The 17,500-nt window shown below is 41.4% G+C and overlaps 1 protein-coding gene across 10 annotated transcripts in view; it reads right to left on the bottom strand.

Annotated features, from left to right (window-relative positions):
- Positions 1–17,500, bottom strand: part of pyd (zonula occludens-like protein polychaetoid) — a 662,689-nt gene that overhangs the window by 280,144 nt on the left and 365,045 nt on the right. The window lies entirely within an intron of this gene.

The following is a 17,500-nucleotide window of genomic DNA, read 5'->3' as shown; positions in this document are numbered from 1 at the left end:
TGTGAGAAGCTGCCCCTGACTGCAGGAGGGGGGGGGTAACCCTTAAGTTGGGATAAGTTGAACCCTAACATTGAACCCTAACATTGGGGGCGGCGCCCCCAATGTTAGAAAAAAGAGAGCTCTCTAAAGTCTGGGGGTGCAACCCCCAAATTGGGGGAAGTGCCACCTTCAACTTTAGGTCAGCAACTTCCCCTATTATGGTGGCATCGTTTACCTAAATTATCGCCGAATGACTGACTAATTATGAGGTATCCCCGGAGGAGCACCTTGGAGGTGCCATGATTGTTTTTTCTTCCTCCAGATTTTCAATTTTGCTCATAACTCAAGGATACCTCATCCAATTGACTTCAAATTTTGAACATTAGTGTATGGTAAGGAGGACAAGATTGGTGGAACAACTGGCATGTGCAGGTGCCCTATGAAAAAAGTTTTTAAACCCATTCCCAGCATCCGTGAGTGGCTAGAACTTTCAAAACCTTCAGTGGCATAGTTTCAATTTGAAAAAAGTTGTCTACTAATTCGACGACAGCGGAAAGTGAAATTCAGATGTGCTGGTGCAGATCTGACCATTTTTATGTAAAATAAAGTGAAATTTTTCCCATTATATCATATTAAATAAATTTCTGTTTAACTCTGGATGGATACAATTAGCTTCTGTTTGTGTCGGCAAATTTGTTGTAAAATGGTAAAAAAAACTTGAAATAGTATGAATCCGTGCCAAAGATGGTGAATGACTCGTCTGATCGGCTTCAAATTTTCACTAATAGTGCAGTTTCCTGAACACAAGGTTCACGATGCTATTGGGCGACACAAGTCCCAATTTCCCAATTTTATTGCATAGTGATATTCATTTTTATTCAGTAACTGAAGAATGATTCTTCTGATTGGCTTCAAAATATTATCGATGATACATTCTATAATAAGGATGATTCATAAGTTTAGTCCTAATAAGTGTAAATTTTAAATTTCAATGAAAATCGATTAAAAAAACTGACTCCTTCAAATCGGATCAGTTACCAGAGAATGACTTTTCTGATCAGCTTCAAACTTTTACTGTTGGATGGCTTCATAATAAAACAAAGCATGTCACTCATTTTGGGCTGTGTCAATTTCAACTTGCCAATTTTATTGTTTCCACATAACTAGAGAATGCCTCTTGTGGTCGGCTTCAAACCCTCAATGCAGGTGTATCTTAACCAGACGTATTTTGGATTAATTTTAAGGCTACAAAGCCCATGTGAGGATTAAATTTCCCTTTAAATAACATATGTTGAAAGTTTGAAGTAGACCAGAAAAAGCATTCTCCATTAGTCTACAATTCTTGAATTGGAAACTGCGACTTTAAGTGAAACAACGAATAACGAAATCAGTTTTCATCTTTAGTACTCATTGCAACAGGATTAAATCAAGAAATGAATGTTTGCAAAGCAAAAATTGTAAGGAGCATCACGTACCACTACGCAGTTCAAAAACGAACATGCAAACTTCACAGTGCACCCCCCCCCCCCCGATTTTTTCTCATCAACGTTATAACGAAACAGTGCTGAACAAAACATTAAGTGAGGACATACTATATTAGATTTGTCAGGTAAGAAACTTGTACATACACAGTTAAAGAGTATAATCCATTTTTTAAGAAATCATAAATGATTTGAAGCTGATCAAGAGAGGCATTCTGTAGTTAAAGAATGTTATCAACATTACAATTTATATTGTAAAATTGGCCAACTGGGAATTACGCAGCCCAATACTAAAGAAAATCTTTCCTTCAGAAAAAATAAACTAGTGCCTAAAACATTGCGAGTTTTTATTTTAATATGTAAATTTGTAACTGCACAAACTAAATCTACTGAATATTATCCCGTACGTAAGATGCGCCCGCCATTTAAGATTTAAGACATTCAAAAAAGGTGTACTCGATTACATTTACAATGATATAATGGGAAACCATGCTATTTTACATATAAAATGGTCAGATACACACTTTATGCAGGATACATCAGTGCTGAATACTTGAAGCTACCTTTACCTTTGATATACCTTTGATGAGTTCCGAGAGCTTTTCTACTCCCGGAGTTCGGCCATGGGCCAGGATTGTCCGGTGCTTGCCTAGTCAACCAGGCTGTTGCTGCTGGCAGCCCGCTGACCCTCATATTCATCACAGCCTAGATGATCTGGCACCTGGCACAAAATACTTGTCTAGTTTCCTCTTTAAGACGTCTACACTTGTCCAAGCAGTATTTCTGATATCTTCTGGTAAGATGCTGAATAGTGTGAGGCCACGGACGTTGATACAGTGTAAGCAAAAGAGGTTACTGAAAGCTATTGGACACACCCAAAGACTGTTGGAAGGGGTTATATAGCACTGATCATAGGGTACTTGAACATTCCAAGTGCTGCAGAATCCTCCCCTGGTTACAGTATACCACCGGTGAAAATTTGAAGCCAATTTCATGAGGTCTTATAAATGAAATAACTGAACTTGAAAAAATAAACTCGGGCAACTACTTAAATGTGCCTCTTCAAGGATACTGAATTACTGGCGGATGAATTTCAAGCAGCAAGCTGAAGGTGGTATTGGTATCACCTTGTGACTTGTGCCAGGGGACGCTATATAGACCAGCTGATGCTGCTGCTGCAGTAGTATCAGGCACCGAGGCACATCATACGGGTCTTGCGGGAGGGACACGGAAGAGGGAGGCGAGAGAGAATGTCGGTGTGTTTGTGTACACAAGAGATGAATGGACGGAGGGTGGAAGACGAGAAGCAAGCCACGCCGCTGCCACTGATATCCCCACCATCACCACCACCACACCACTACCACACCACCACCACCACACCACCCTCACCGCCACTGCTACTGCTTCCATTGATCCCGTCCAGTTCCTCCCTCCACACATTATTCAACTGTGTACACATATTTGCGTCTCCTACCTTGGTTTTCTTTTACGTTGCTTGTCACGCTACACCGATGCTGCAACTTTCAAATTAGTTGGCCGCTGTAGTAAACTAATAAATATGCATCTGAAAATACAAGAGTCCTTGTACGTTCTTGGCAGCGCCGCTACTGCTTAAGTAACTCATCGCTCTAGTCTCAGAGTCTCTTTTTCTCTCTTGTTAAGCTACAACTTTCTTCACAATTTTCCCATTCTGCAATGAAGTTAAAATAAACATGGAGTAAACTCACGCTTGAAAGTAGATTAAGGGACTCGTCTTGTATACTGAGGTATACTTCCACTTACTTCTTTTTTCAAACTCCCTCAACCCTTAGGCCTTTCCTATCTTAATTCCCTCCCCCCCACTCATTTCTACCCGACCAGTAGGTTGAGGCAGTTCAAGCTAAAATATATAGTTATTTCCTTATCGTGCGTACCTATTTGTATTCATTTGTAATTGCAGCTTCTCTAATACTTTCGAGCTGTATAGTCCTTGTGGCTTAGCGCTTCTTTTTTTGATTATATTATTTTATTATTCTAATACTTTCGACAGGTTTTACAAAATTCTAGCTTTCTAGGTCTTGTACATGTGTTTTAAGCCATTTACTAACGCTTCCACTACTTTGTCATCCTGATCATTCCACTGCCTATCTTGACACTGAGGGACACACTCCTTTCCTGTCTTCATGCCCCCCGGTCCTCTGATTCAATTACACTATTCACAGGAAATGTATTGATAGCGAAGGAGTTAAAAAATCAAACTACCCTCTTCTTCCTCTAATCAAACCTGTTTATCTCCCAGTTTGCCAGACGCTATAAAACCCTTAAGGATTTAACACAACCCCGTGATTATAATAAATTTCTGCTAAAACCTTCTGAGTATGTTGTATATTACGATTGCTACTAGTAAGAATAACCTGGCTCACTCAGCTCTCAAGAATTTTCACCATACCTGTCATCTTTGTTATCTCTAACAGAGAGCACACACCACCCTTCCTCGCACGGCTACCTTCTGGCCTACCAGGCCCTCCCTCCCTGCCTGCCTGGCCTCAGGTGTGGTTATCAAGGGCAGGTAGTGGCGGCCGGCTGGCTGGTTGCTCGACCTACTAGACAACACATGGGCCAGCTACTGTATCTGGGTGAGGTGGTGCACGAACACGGAAACCCGGTGACCCAGTGAAGGTGGGGAAGGCAGAAGGTAGTACAAGCCATCCTCTCCCCGTAAACCCAACCTTGCTGGCATTATTTTATATACTTAAACCAACTTCTCTAATCCTCATAAAACCAACGTGATTTGCTTCACTTTATATGCTTAAACTAATTTTCTATGTTATTTAGGTTGGGTTAACGCAAATTAACCATATTCAACAAATTATAACATACATTAACACCAACAAATGCAATATGGCAAGGCCAAACACGATGCGCTACCTATAAACCAACAATCAAGACCTACCTGGAGTCTACCTAGAGCAGTGGTTCCCAAACTTTTTCAGCTTGTTACCCAATTTAACATGCCACATAAAGCATGTTACCCCTTTCACAAAATGTTGTTATTATTGATATATATGGCTAAACGTGAACGTATACAGCCTCGCATACTCTGCTAATCCTAGCAAAACCATTGAAAACGTAAGAACCACACATACATTATATATAAAATTAATAATAGCTACAAATTCACAGTAACAGTGGGTAAATACTAACTATATACTGCACAGGGCAGTACACATACATACCAGCTTATGTCTACTTCGGCTGATGCTCACAGATAAACTGACAGTGTGAAATAGAGGCAGCCTCAGGAAGTGAGTGACGCGTACTGGACAGGTCGATCTGGGCTACTGAGTGACTTTTGTCCTGAAGTGTACTTGTCAAAATACTTTTGGGTTTCCACACACTTAGCTATATATTTCTTCTTTTCTAATACTGTATATTAGTTTTTGATGTTTATTGTTATTTGGTTTAACTTTATTACTTACTTATAATAGGTTTACTTTACAACTTTATATACTAAGACAAAGTTAACAATAATCCTCATACCGGGTACCGCATTGTTTTCTTGATTTTCAGAATTCATAACTTTTTTTCTGTCACCCCTCCATTACCCCCCAAAATGGTTAAATTACCCCCAGGGGGTAATTTACCCCCAGTTTGGGAACCACTGACCTAGAGGGTATTGCGAAGATCAACGTCCCCGTGGCCAGCTGCACGACCAGGCCTCCCGGTAGATCAAGGCCTTATCAACCAGATTGTTACTGCTGGCCGCACGCAGTCCAACATACGAACCACAGCCCGGCTGGTCCGACATTGACTATCTGTCCAACTCCCTCTTGAAGGCAGACAAGGGTCTATTGGCAATTCCCGTTATTTCTGGTGGGAGGCTGTTATACAGTCTTGGGCCCCGGACACCTATTGTGTTTTCTCTTAGTGTACCAATGGCGCCCCTACTTTTCACTGGGTGTATGTTGCACTGTTTGCCCAGTCTTTTGCTTTGGTAGGGTGTGATTTCTGTGTGCGGATTAGGGACCATTCCTTCTAGTATTTTCCAAGTGTAGATTATATATTTATCTCGCCTACGCTCCAGTGAGTACAAGTGCTTCCAAGCGTTCCCAGTAGCTAAAGTGCTTGACGGAACTTATATGTGCAGTAAAGGATCTCTGTACATTCTCTAGATCTACAATTTCACCTGCTTTAAATGGAGATGTTATCGTACAGCAGTATTCTGTGCCCTAAGTACACTATGGAGGAGGAGCTTGGACATGGGTGAAATTCCACAGTCATTTAAAACGACGGATATAGCCCCACTCCATAAAGGTGACAGCAAAGCATTAGCTAAGAACTATAGACCAATAGCTCTGACGTTCCACATCATAAAAATCTTTGAAAGAGTGCTAAGAAGCAGGATTGCAAATCACCTGGATTCCCAAAATCTGCACAATCCAGGGCAACATGGGTTCAGGGCAGGTCGCTCCTGCCTCTCACAACTACTGGATCACTATGATATGGCCTTGGATGCACTGGAAGAAAATCAGAATGCAGATGTAATATACATAGACTTTGCAAAAGCATTTGACAAATGCGATCATGGCGTAATAGCCCATAAAATACGTGCTAAAGGAATATTTGGGAAAGTGGGGAGATGGATCTTCAACTTCCTAACAAATCGAACACAAAGAGTAGTGGTCAACAGAGTTAAATCGGAGGCTGCCATAGTGAAGAGCTCTGTTCCACAAGGCACAGTACTCGCCCCCATCTTATTCCTCATCCTCATATCAGACATAGACAGAGTTATACATCACAGCACCGTATCATCCTTTGCGGATGATACTAGGATCTGCATGAGGCTGTCATCTGCTGAGGACGTTTATATCCAAGAAGATATAAACAAAGTTTTCCAGTGGGCAATGGTAAACAATATGATGTTCAATGAGGACAAATTCCAATTACTCCGTTATGGAAAACTGGAGGAGATAATAACTAGAACAGAGTATACTACAGACTCTGGCCATACAATAGAGCGGAAAAATAATGTGAGGGACCTGGGAGTAGTAATGTCTGAGGATCTCACTTTCAAGGATCACAACAGTGCCACGACCGCACGTGCAAAGAAAATAATAGGATGGATAATGAGAACGTTCAAAACGAGAGATGCCAAGCCCATGATGATCCTTTTCAAATCACTTGTTCTCTCTAGGCTGGAATACTGCTGTACATTAACATCTCCATTCAAAGCAGGTGAAATCGCAGATCTAGAGAGTGTACAGACATCCTTTACTGCACGTATAAGTTCTGTCAAGCACCTTAACTACTGGGAACGCTTGGAAGCACTTGACTTGTACTCGTTGGAACGCAGGAGGGAGAGATATATCATAATCTACACCTGGAAAATTTTGGAATGGTCCCAAATCTGCACACAGAAATCACTCCCTACGAAAGTAAAAGACCGGGCAGGCGATGCAAAATGCCCCCAATAAAAAGTAGGGGCGCCATTGGTACACTAAGGGAAAACACCATAAGTGTCCGGGGCCCAAGACTGTTCAACAGCCTCCCATCAAGCATTAGGGGAATTACCAATAAACCCCTGGCTGCCTTCAAGAGAGAGCTGGACAGATACCTAAAGTCAGTGCCGGATCAGCCGGGCTGTGGCTCGTACGTTGGACTGCATGCGGCCAGCAGTAACAGCCTGGTTGATCAGGCCCTGATCCATCGGAAGGCCTGGACATGGACCGGGCCGCGGGGGCGTTGATCCCCGGAATAACCTCCAGGTAACCTCCAGGTAGAGAGAACAAGTGATTTAAAAAGGGTATGGCTGAGGAAGTCATTTAAAAAGGGTCATCATTGACTAAGAAAATACCACACTAAACTTCAAACGTTTAAATTTTAAGTGTCACAGTCGCCTTACCAACGGTCCTAGGTCAGTAAAATACCAACATGTGCTTGAGGAGGATGTGTCGCGCGCGCGCACACACACACACACACACATCCCTGGCCTTCCTGTGCCCCCCCCCCCGCCTCCCCTTTCCTCAATTCGGGTAACCTTGTGTCGTGCAAACATTCAAGCTACGATATCCTTAAAGGTTAATTAGCCACGAAAGTTTATTAAACCAGTATAATTCAGCAAGTCAAACAGAATGGCTAATTTCAACTGGGTCCTTCCCTAAGATGCGACCTACTTTCCCCTTAGACTCTCTTCTCTTACGATCTTTTCTATTTAGGAAAGTTTTTCCTCTTCTGTTTGCTTACAGAATTCAACATGACTGCAATAGTTACAAGAAGAATATTAGTCAGGGATGAATAAGACATACCTGGAGGTTACCTGGAGGTTATTCCGGGGATCAACGCCCCCGCGGCCCGGTCCATGACCAGACCTCCCGATGCAATACTTGAGTATCTGTACTGCTGAAACGTTTCGCCTGCACAACAGGATTCTTCAGTAGGATATAGATGAAAACAGCAATGGACGCAAAATATCAACAGTAGTACTGACGTGATCAGTCGCTTCGTCCACTCCTCCTTGCACTGATTTCACCTGGAAACTACTGAAGAAGCCTGCTGTTGTATAAGGGAAACCTTTCCGCAATAACGATACCCAAGTGTTGCAAATGAGTCTTATACATCAACTTGTCGGTACTGTATATCATCAATAATATCAAAGTCGTCGGGAAGTCCACGAAAACCACTAAGAGTATAATAATCGCACAATACTGGCTGTATTCACCACTCTTCATTTAATTAATTATCTTAATATTCAAATGTAATGTTACATATGTCGTGCCGAATAGGTAAAACTGGTCAATTAGCAAGAACTCATTTAAAATTAAATTCCTTCTAAAATTTTCTCTTATACGTTTAAAGATATATTTTTTTTAATTTATGTTAATGTAAGCATTAATAATTTTGTGCCAAAAGAACCTTAGAAAACTTACCTAACCTTATTGTAACAAGCGCAATTTAATTTAGCCTAATCCAATAGTGAAACTCGAAACTCTTCAAAGGTATATCAAAGGTAACTAAATATATTTTAGATAAGTTTACAATAATTTAATAAACAAACGATGATTTTTTTTCGTTATTCAGGATTATTTTTGCGAAATTATTCCATACATAAATTTTCGCCGATTTTGGATTAAATAGCGACGCTCTTCTTGCCGAATAAGACAAGCGAAAATTTGTGAATATAAAAATCATTCTGAACCTAACAAAAAAAATAAATTTCGTAGTGTTTATTATTAAATTATTGTAAATTTAACTAAAATATATTTAGTTAAATTAACATGACTCACGAAATCGTAATGACACGATTGCAAACAAACCATACCACGGGCGGGGATAGAACCCGCGATCAGAGAGTCTCAAAACTCCAAACCGTCGCGTTAGCCACTGGTCCAGCTAGCCACAGTAAGATTCGTCCAACTAGATATATTTCTACACCACAGGTGTAGAAATATACCTTATTGTGGCTAGCTGGTCCAGTGGCTAACGCGACGGTCTGGAGTTTTGAGACTCTCTGATCGCGGGTTCTATCCCCGCCCGTGGTATGATATAGTTGGATTAGGCTAAATTGCGCTTGTTATAAAAGGGTTAGGTAAGTTTCTAAGGATCTTTTGGTACAAAATTATTCATTTTTTATTAACATAAATGAAAAGAAATAAATCTTTAAACTTATAAGTGAAAACTTCAAAAAGGACTTAATTTTAAATGAGTTCTTGATAATTGGCCAGTTATATATTATATACATATTATTGTGACCACGAACGAGTGGTATTGATCAATAACAACACTTCACTAGCCAAGGATTCGAACCCATGCTGCTTTGGCCTGCCTCATGGTGGGCGAAAACACATGAGGCCCTTATCCACTGAACCATACGATCCTATGGTATTATATATATATATATATATATATATATATATATATATATATATATATATATATATATATATATATATATATATATGCAAAACAACTACTCTGAAAGAATAGAGAAATTCCAAGCGCTTTCGTGACTACTCACATTATCAAGGAACTATGAAAGTAAAGCATCCAAGGAAGCTATATAAGGGGTCTGGTCGGCACCTCACTATCAGATCCCTTATATAGCTTCCTTGGATGCTTTACTTTCATACTTCCTTGATAATGTGAGTAGTCACGAAAGCGCTTGGAATTTCTCTATTCTTTCAGAGTGGTTGTTTTGCATATTCTGAAATCACCTGTTTACTGTGATCTTATTGCATATATATAATATATATATATATATAATATATATATATATATTATATATATATATATATAATATATATATATATATATATTATTTATTTATTTATCACACTGGCCGATTCCCACCAAGGCAGGCTGGCCCGAAAAAGAAAAACTTTCACCATCATTCACTCCATCACTGTCTTGCCAGAAGGGTGCTTTACACTACAGTTTTTAAACTGCAACATTAACACCCCTCCTTCAGAATGCAGGCACTGTACTTCCCATCTCCAGGACTCAAGTCCGGCCTGCCGGTTTCCCTGAACCCCTTCATAAATGTTACTTTGCTCACACTCCAACAGCACGTCAAGTATTAAAAACCATTTGTCTCCATTCACTCCTATCAAACACGCTCACGCATGCCTGCTGGAAGTCCAAGCCCCTCGCACACAAAACCTCCTTTACCCCCTCCCTCCCACCTTTCCTAGGCCGACCCCTACCCCGCCTTCCTTCCACTACAGACTGATACACTCTTGAAGTCACTCTGTTTCGCTCCATTCTCTCTACATGTCCGAACCACCTCAACAACCCTTCCTCAGCCCTCTGGACAACAGTTTTGGTAATCCCGCACCTCCTCCTAACTTCCAAACTACGAATTCTCTGCATTATATTCACACCACACATTGTCCTCAGACATGACATCTCCACTGCCTCCAGCCTTCTCCTCGCTGCAACATTCATCACCCATGCTTCACACCCATATAAGAGCGTTGGTAAAACTATACTCTCATACATTCCCCTCTTTGCCTCCAAGGACAAAGTTCTTTGTCTCCACAGACTCCTAAGTGCACCACTCACCCTATTCCCCTCATCAATTCTATGATTCACCTCATCTTTCATAGATCCATCCGCTGACACGTCCACTCCCAAATATCTGAATACATTCACCTCCTCCATACTCTCTCCCTCCAATCTGATATCCAATCTTTCATCACCTAATCTTTTTGTTATCCTCATAACCTTACTCTTTCCTGTATTCACTTTTAATTTTCTTCTTTTGCACACCCTACATAATTCATCCACCAATCTCTGCAACTTCTCTTCAGAATCTCTCAAGAGCACAGTGTCATCTGCAAAGAGCAACTGTGACAACTCCCACTTTATGTGTGATTCTTTATCTTTTAACTCCACGCCTTTTGCCAAGACCCTCGCATTTACTTCTCTTACAACCCCATCTATAAATATATTAAACAACCATGGTGACATCACACATCCTTATCCAAGGCCTACTTTTTCTGGGAAATAATTTCCCTCTTTCCTACATACTCTAACTTGAGCCTCACTATCCTCGTAAAAACTCTTCACTGCTTTCAGTAACCTACCTCCTATACCATACACCTGCAACATCTGCCACATTGCCCCCCTATCCACCCTGTCATATGCCTTTTCCAAATCCATAAATACCACAAAGACCTCTTTAGCCTTATCTAAATACTGTTCACTTATATGTTTCACTGTAAACACCTGGTCCACACACCCCCTACCTTTCCTAAAGCCTCCTTGTTCATCTGCTATCCTATTCTCCGTCTTACTCTTAATTCTTTCAATAATAACTCTACCATACTCTTACCAGGTATACTCAACAGACTTATCTCCCTATAATTTTTGCACTCTCTTTTGTCCCCTTTGCCTTTATACAAAGGAACTATACATGGTCTCTGCCAATCCCTAGGTACCTTACCCTCTTAAATACATTTATTAAATAATTGCACCAACCACTCCAAAAACTATATCCCCACCTGCTTTTAGCATTTCTATCTTTATCCCATCAATCCCGGCTGCCTTACCCCCTTTCATTTTACCTACTGCCTCACGACCTTCCCCCACACTCACAACTGGCTCTTCCTCACTCCTACAAGATATTATCCCTCCTTGCCCTACACACGAAATCACAGCTTTCCTATCTTCATGAACATTTAACAATTCCTCAAAATATTCCCTCCATCTTCCCAATACCTCTAACTCTCCATTTAATAACTCTCCTCTTCTATTTTTAACTGACAAATCCATTTGTTCTCTAGGCTTCCTTAACTTGTTAATCTCACTCCAAAACTTTTTCTTATTTTCAACAAAATTTGTTGATAACATCTCACCCACTCTCTCATTTGCTCTCTTTTTACATTGCTTCACCACTCTCTTAACCTCTCTCTTTTTCTCCATATACTCTTCCCTCCTTGCATCACTTCTACTTTGTAAAAACTTCTCATATGCTAACTTTTTCTCCCTTACTGCTCTCTTTACATCATCATTCCACCAATCGCTCCTCTTCCCTCCCGTACCCACTTTCCTGTAACCACAAACTTCTGCTGAACACTCTAACACTACATTTTTAAACCTACCCCATACCTCTTCGACCCCATTGCCTATGCTCTCATTAGCCCATCTATCCTCCAATAGCTGTTTATATCTTACCCTAACTGCCTCCTCTTTTAGTTTATAAACCTTCACCTCTCTCTTCCCTGATGCTTCTATTCTCCTTGTACCCCATCTACCTTTTACTCTCAGTGTAGCTACAACTAGAAAGTGATCTGATATATCTGTGGCCCCTCTATAAACATGTACATCCTGAAGACTACTCAACAGTCTCTTATCTACCAATACATAATCCAACAAACTACTGTCATTTCGCCCTACATCTTATCTTGTATACTTATTTATCCTCTTTTTCTTAAAATATGTATTACCTATAACTAAACCCCTTTCTATACAAAGTTCAATCAAAGGGCTCCCATTATCATTTACACCTGGCACCCCAAACTTACCTACCACACCCTCTCTAAAAGTTTCTCCTACTTTAGCATTCAGATCCCCTACCACAATTACTCTCTCACTTGGTTCAAAGGCTCCTATACATTCACTTAACATCTCCCAAAATCTCTCTCTCTCCTCTACATTCCTCTCTTCTCCAGGTGCATACACGCTTATTATGACCCACTTTTCACATCCAACCTTTACTTTAATCCACATAATTCTTGAATTTACACATTCATATTCTCTTTTCTCCTTCCATAACTGATCCTTCAACATTACTGCTGCCCCTTCCTTTGCTCTAACTCTCTCAGATACTCCAGATTTAAACCCATTTATTTCCCCCCACCGAAACTCCCCTACCCCCTTCAGCTTTGTTTCGCTTAGGGCCAGGACATCCAACTTCTTTTCATTCATAACATCAGCTACCGTCTGTTTCTTGTCATCCGCACTACATTCATATATATATAATATATATATATATATATATATATATATATATATATGTATATATATATATATGTATATATATATATACATATATATATATATACATATATATATATATATATACATATATATATATATACATATATATATATATACATATATATATATATACATATATATATATATATACATATATATATATATATACATATATATATATACATATATATATATATACATATATATATATATACATATATATATATATATACATATATATATATATATACATATATATATATATATACATATATATATATATATATACATATATATATATATATATATATATATATATATATATATATACATAGAGGTTATTCCGGGGATCAACGCCCCCGCGGCCCGGTCCATGACCAGGCCTCCCGATGGATCAGGGCCTGATCAACTAGGCTGTTACTGCTGGCCGCACGCAGTCAAACATACGAGCCACAGCCCGGCTGATCCGGCACTGACTTTAGGTATCTGTCCAGCTCTCTCTTGAAGGCAGCCAGGGGTTTATTGGCAATTTCCCTAATGCTTGATGGGAGGCTGTTGAACAGTCTTGGGCCCCGGACATTTTTGGTGTTTTCCCTTAGTGTACCAATGGCGCCCCTACTTTTTATTGGGGGCATTTTGCATCGCCTGCCCGGTCTTTTACTTTCGTAGGGAGTGATTTCTGTGTGCAGATTTGGGACCATTCTTTCCAAAATTTTCCAAGTGTAGATTATGATATATCTCTCCCTCCTGCGTTCCAACGAGTACAAGTCAAGTGCTTCCAAGCGTTCCCAGTAGTTAAGGTGCTTGACAGAACTTATACATGCAGTAAAGGATCTCTGTACACTCTCTAGATCTGTGATTTCACCTGCTTTGAATGGAGAAGTTTATGTACAGCAGTACTCCAGCCTAGAGAGAACATGTGATTTGAAAAGGATCTTCATTGGCTTGGCATCTCTCGTTTTGAACGTTCTCATTATCCATCCTATCATTTTCTTTGCACGTGCGGTCGTGGCACTGTTGTGATCCTTGAAAGTGAGATCCTCAGACATTACTACTCCCAGGTCCCTCACATTATTTTTCCGCTCAATTGTATGGCCAGAGTCTGTAGTATACTCTGTTCTAGTTATTATCTCCTCCAGTTTTCCATAACGGAGTAGTTGGAATTTGTCCTCATTGAACATCATATTGTTTACCATTGCCCACTGGAAAACTTTGTTTATATCTTCTTGGATAAAAACGTCCTCAGCAGATGACAGCCTCATGCAGATCCTAGTATCATCCGCAAAGGATGATACGGTGCTGTGATGTATAACTCTGTCTATGTCTGATATGAGGATGAGGAATAAGATGGGGGCGAGTACTGTGCCTTGTGGAACAGAGCTCTTCACTATGGCAGCCTCCGATTTAACTCTGTTGACCACTACTCTTTGTGTTCGATTTGTTAGGAAGTTGAAGATCCATCTCCCCACTTTCCCAGCTATTCCTTTAGCACGTATTTTATGGGCTATTACGCCATGATCGCATTTGTCAAATGCTTTTGCAAAGTCTGTGTATATTACATCTGCATTCTGATTTTCTTCCAGTGCATCCAAGGCCATATCATAGTGATCCAGTAGTTGTGAGAGGCAGGAGCGACCTGCCCTGAACCCATGTTGCCCTGGATTGTGCAGATTTTGGAAATCCAAGTGATTTGCAATCCTGCTTTTTAGCACTCTTTCAAAGATTTTTATGGTCTATAGTTCTTAGCTAATGCTTTGCTGCCACCTTCATGGAGTGGGGCTATATCCGTCGTTTTAAGTGACTGTGGAATTTCACCCATGTCCAAGCTCCTCCTCCATAGTGTACTTAGGGCACACGAGAGGGGTTTCTTGCAGTTCTTAATGAAAACAGAGTTCCACGAGTCTGGGCCCGGGGCTGCGTGCATGGGCATGTTGTCAATGGCTTTTTCGAAATCTATCGGAGTTAGAGTAATGTCGGAAATCTGGCATACATTTATGGAGTTTTGAGGCTCATTCATGAAGAAATCATTTGGGTCGTCGATCCTCAGACCGATTAGTGGTTCACTAAACACAGAGTCGTACTGGGATTTCAATATTTCACTCATTTCCTTGTTGTCGTCTGTGTAAGTCCCATCCTGTCTGAGTAAGGGCCCGATACTAGTTGTGGTATTTGCCTTGTTTTTGGCATATGAAAAGAAATATTTTGGTGAAGAGCTCATGAGAGTTCTTGCAGTTTAATTATTTTCCGTGCTTTGTGTGCGTGCGTGTGTGTGTGTGTGTGTGTGTGTGTGTGTGTGTGTGTACTCACCTAGTTGTACTCGCCTAGTTGAGGTTGCGGGGGTCGAGTCCGAGCTCCTGGCCCCGCCTCTTCACTGATCGCTACTAGGTCACTCTCCCTGAGCCGTGAGCTTTATCATACCTCTGCTTAAAGTTATGTATGGATCCTGCCTCCACTACATCGCTTCCCAAACTATTCCACTTACTGACTACTCTGTGGCTGAAGAAATACTTCCTAACATCCCTGTGATTCATCTGTGTCTTCAGCTTCCAACTGTGTCCCCTTGTTACTGTGTCCAATCTCTGGAACATCCTGTCTTTGTCCACCTTGTCAATTCCTCTCAGTATTTTGTATGTCGTTATCATGTCCCCCCTATCTCTCCTGTCCTCCAGTGTCGTCAGGTTGATTTCCCTTAACCTCTCCTCGTAGGACATACCTCTTAGCTCTGGGACTAGTCTTGTTGCAAACCTTTGCACTTTCTCTAGTTTCTTCACGTGCTTGGCTAGGTGTGGGTTCCAAACTGGTGCCGCATACTCCAATATGGGCCTAACGTACACGGTGTACAGGGTCCTGAATGATTCCTTATTAAGATGTCGGAATGCTGTTCTGAGGTTTGCTAGGCGCCCATATGCTGCAGCAGTTATTTGGTTGATGTGCGCTTCAGGAGATGTGCCTGGTGTTATACTCACCCCAAGATCTTTTTCCTTGAGTGAGGTTTGTAGTCTCTGACCCCCTAGACTGTACTCCGTCTGCGGCCTTCTTTGCCCTTCCCCAATCTTCATGACTTTGCACTTGGTGGGATTGAACTCCAGGAGCCAATTGCTGGACCAGGTCTGCAGCCTGTCCAGATCCCTTTGTAGTTCTGCCTGGTCTTCGATCGAGTGAATTCTTCTCATCAACTTCACGTCATCTGCAAACAGGGACACCTCAGAGTCTATTCCTTCCGTCATGTCGTTCACAAATACCAGAAACAGCACTGGTCCTAGGACTGACCCCTGCGGGACCCCGCTGGTCACAGGTGCCCACTCTGACACCTCGCCACGTACCATGACTCGCTGCTGTCTTCCTGACAAGTATTCCCTGATCCATTGTAGTGCCTTCCCTGTTATCCCTGCTTGGTCCTCCAGTTTTTGCACCAATCTCTTATGTGGAACTGTGTCAAACGCCTTCTTGCAGTCCAAGAAAATGCAATCCACCCACCCCTCTCTCTCTTGTCTTACTGCTGTCACCATGTCATAGAACTCCAGTAGGTTTGTGACACAGGATTTCCCGTCCCTGAAACCACGTTGGCTGCTGTTGATGAGATCATTCCTTTCTAGGTGTTCCACCACTCTTCTCCTGATAATCTTCTCCATGATTTTGCATACTATACATGTCAGTGACACTGGTCTGTAGTTTAATGCTTCATGTCTGTCTCCTTTTTTAAAGATTGGGACTACATTTGCTGTCTTCCATGCCTCAGGCAATCTCCCTGTTTCGATAGATGTATTGAATATTGTTGTTAGGGGTACACATAGCACCTCTGCTCCCTCTCTCAGGACCCATGGAGAGATGTTATCTGGCCCCATTGCCTTTGAGGTATCTAGCTCACTCAGAAGCCTCTTCACTTCTTCCTCGGTTGTGTGTACTGTGTCCAGCACATGGTGGTGTATCCCACCTCTCCGTCTTTCTGGAGCCCCTTCTGTCTCCTCTGTGAACACTTCTTTGAATCTCTTGTTGAATTCCTCACATACTTCACGGTCATTTCTTGTTGTCTCTCCTCCTTCCTTCCTTAGCCTGATGACCTGGTCCTTGACGGTTGTTTTCTTCCTGATGTGGCTGTATAACAGCTTCGGGTCAGATTTGGCTTTTGCTGCTATGTCGTTTTCATATTGACGTTGGGCCTCCCTTCTTATCTGTGCATATTCGTTTCTAGCTCTACGACTGCTCTCCTTATTCTCCTGGGTCCTTTGCCTTCTATATTTCTTCCATTCCCTAGCACACTTGGTTTTTGCCTCCTTGCATCTTTGGGTGAACCATGGGCTCATCCTGGCTTTTCCATTATTCCTGTTACCCTTGGGTACAAACCTCTCCTCAACCTCCTTGCACATTGTTGCTACATATTCCATCATCTCATTAACTGGCTTCCCTGCCAGTTCTCTGTCCCACTGAACCTCATTCAGGAAGTTCCTCATTCCTGTGTAGTCCCCTTTCCTGTAGTTTGGTTTCATTTGTCCTGGCCTTCCTGCTTCCCCCTCCACTTGTAGCTCTACTGTGTATTCGAAGCTCAAAACCACATGATCGCTGGC

Source organism: Cherax quadricarinatus, chromosome 52, assembly GCF_038502225.1.
Source record: "Cherax quadricarinatus isolate ZL_2023a chromosome 52, ASM3850222v1, whole genome shotgun sequence".
NCBI classification, from domain to species: domain Eukaryota; kingdom Metazoa; phylum Arthropoda; class Malacostraca; order Decapoda; family Parastacidae; genus Cherax; species Cherax quadricarinatus.
This window is presented reverse-complemented; position numbering and strand designations above follow the sequence as displayed.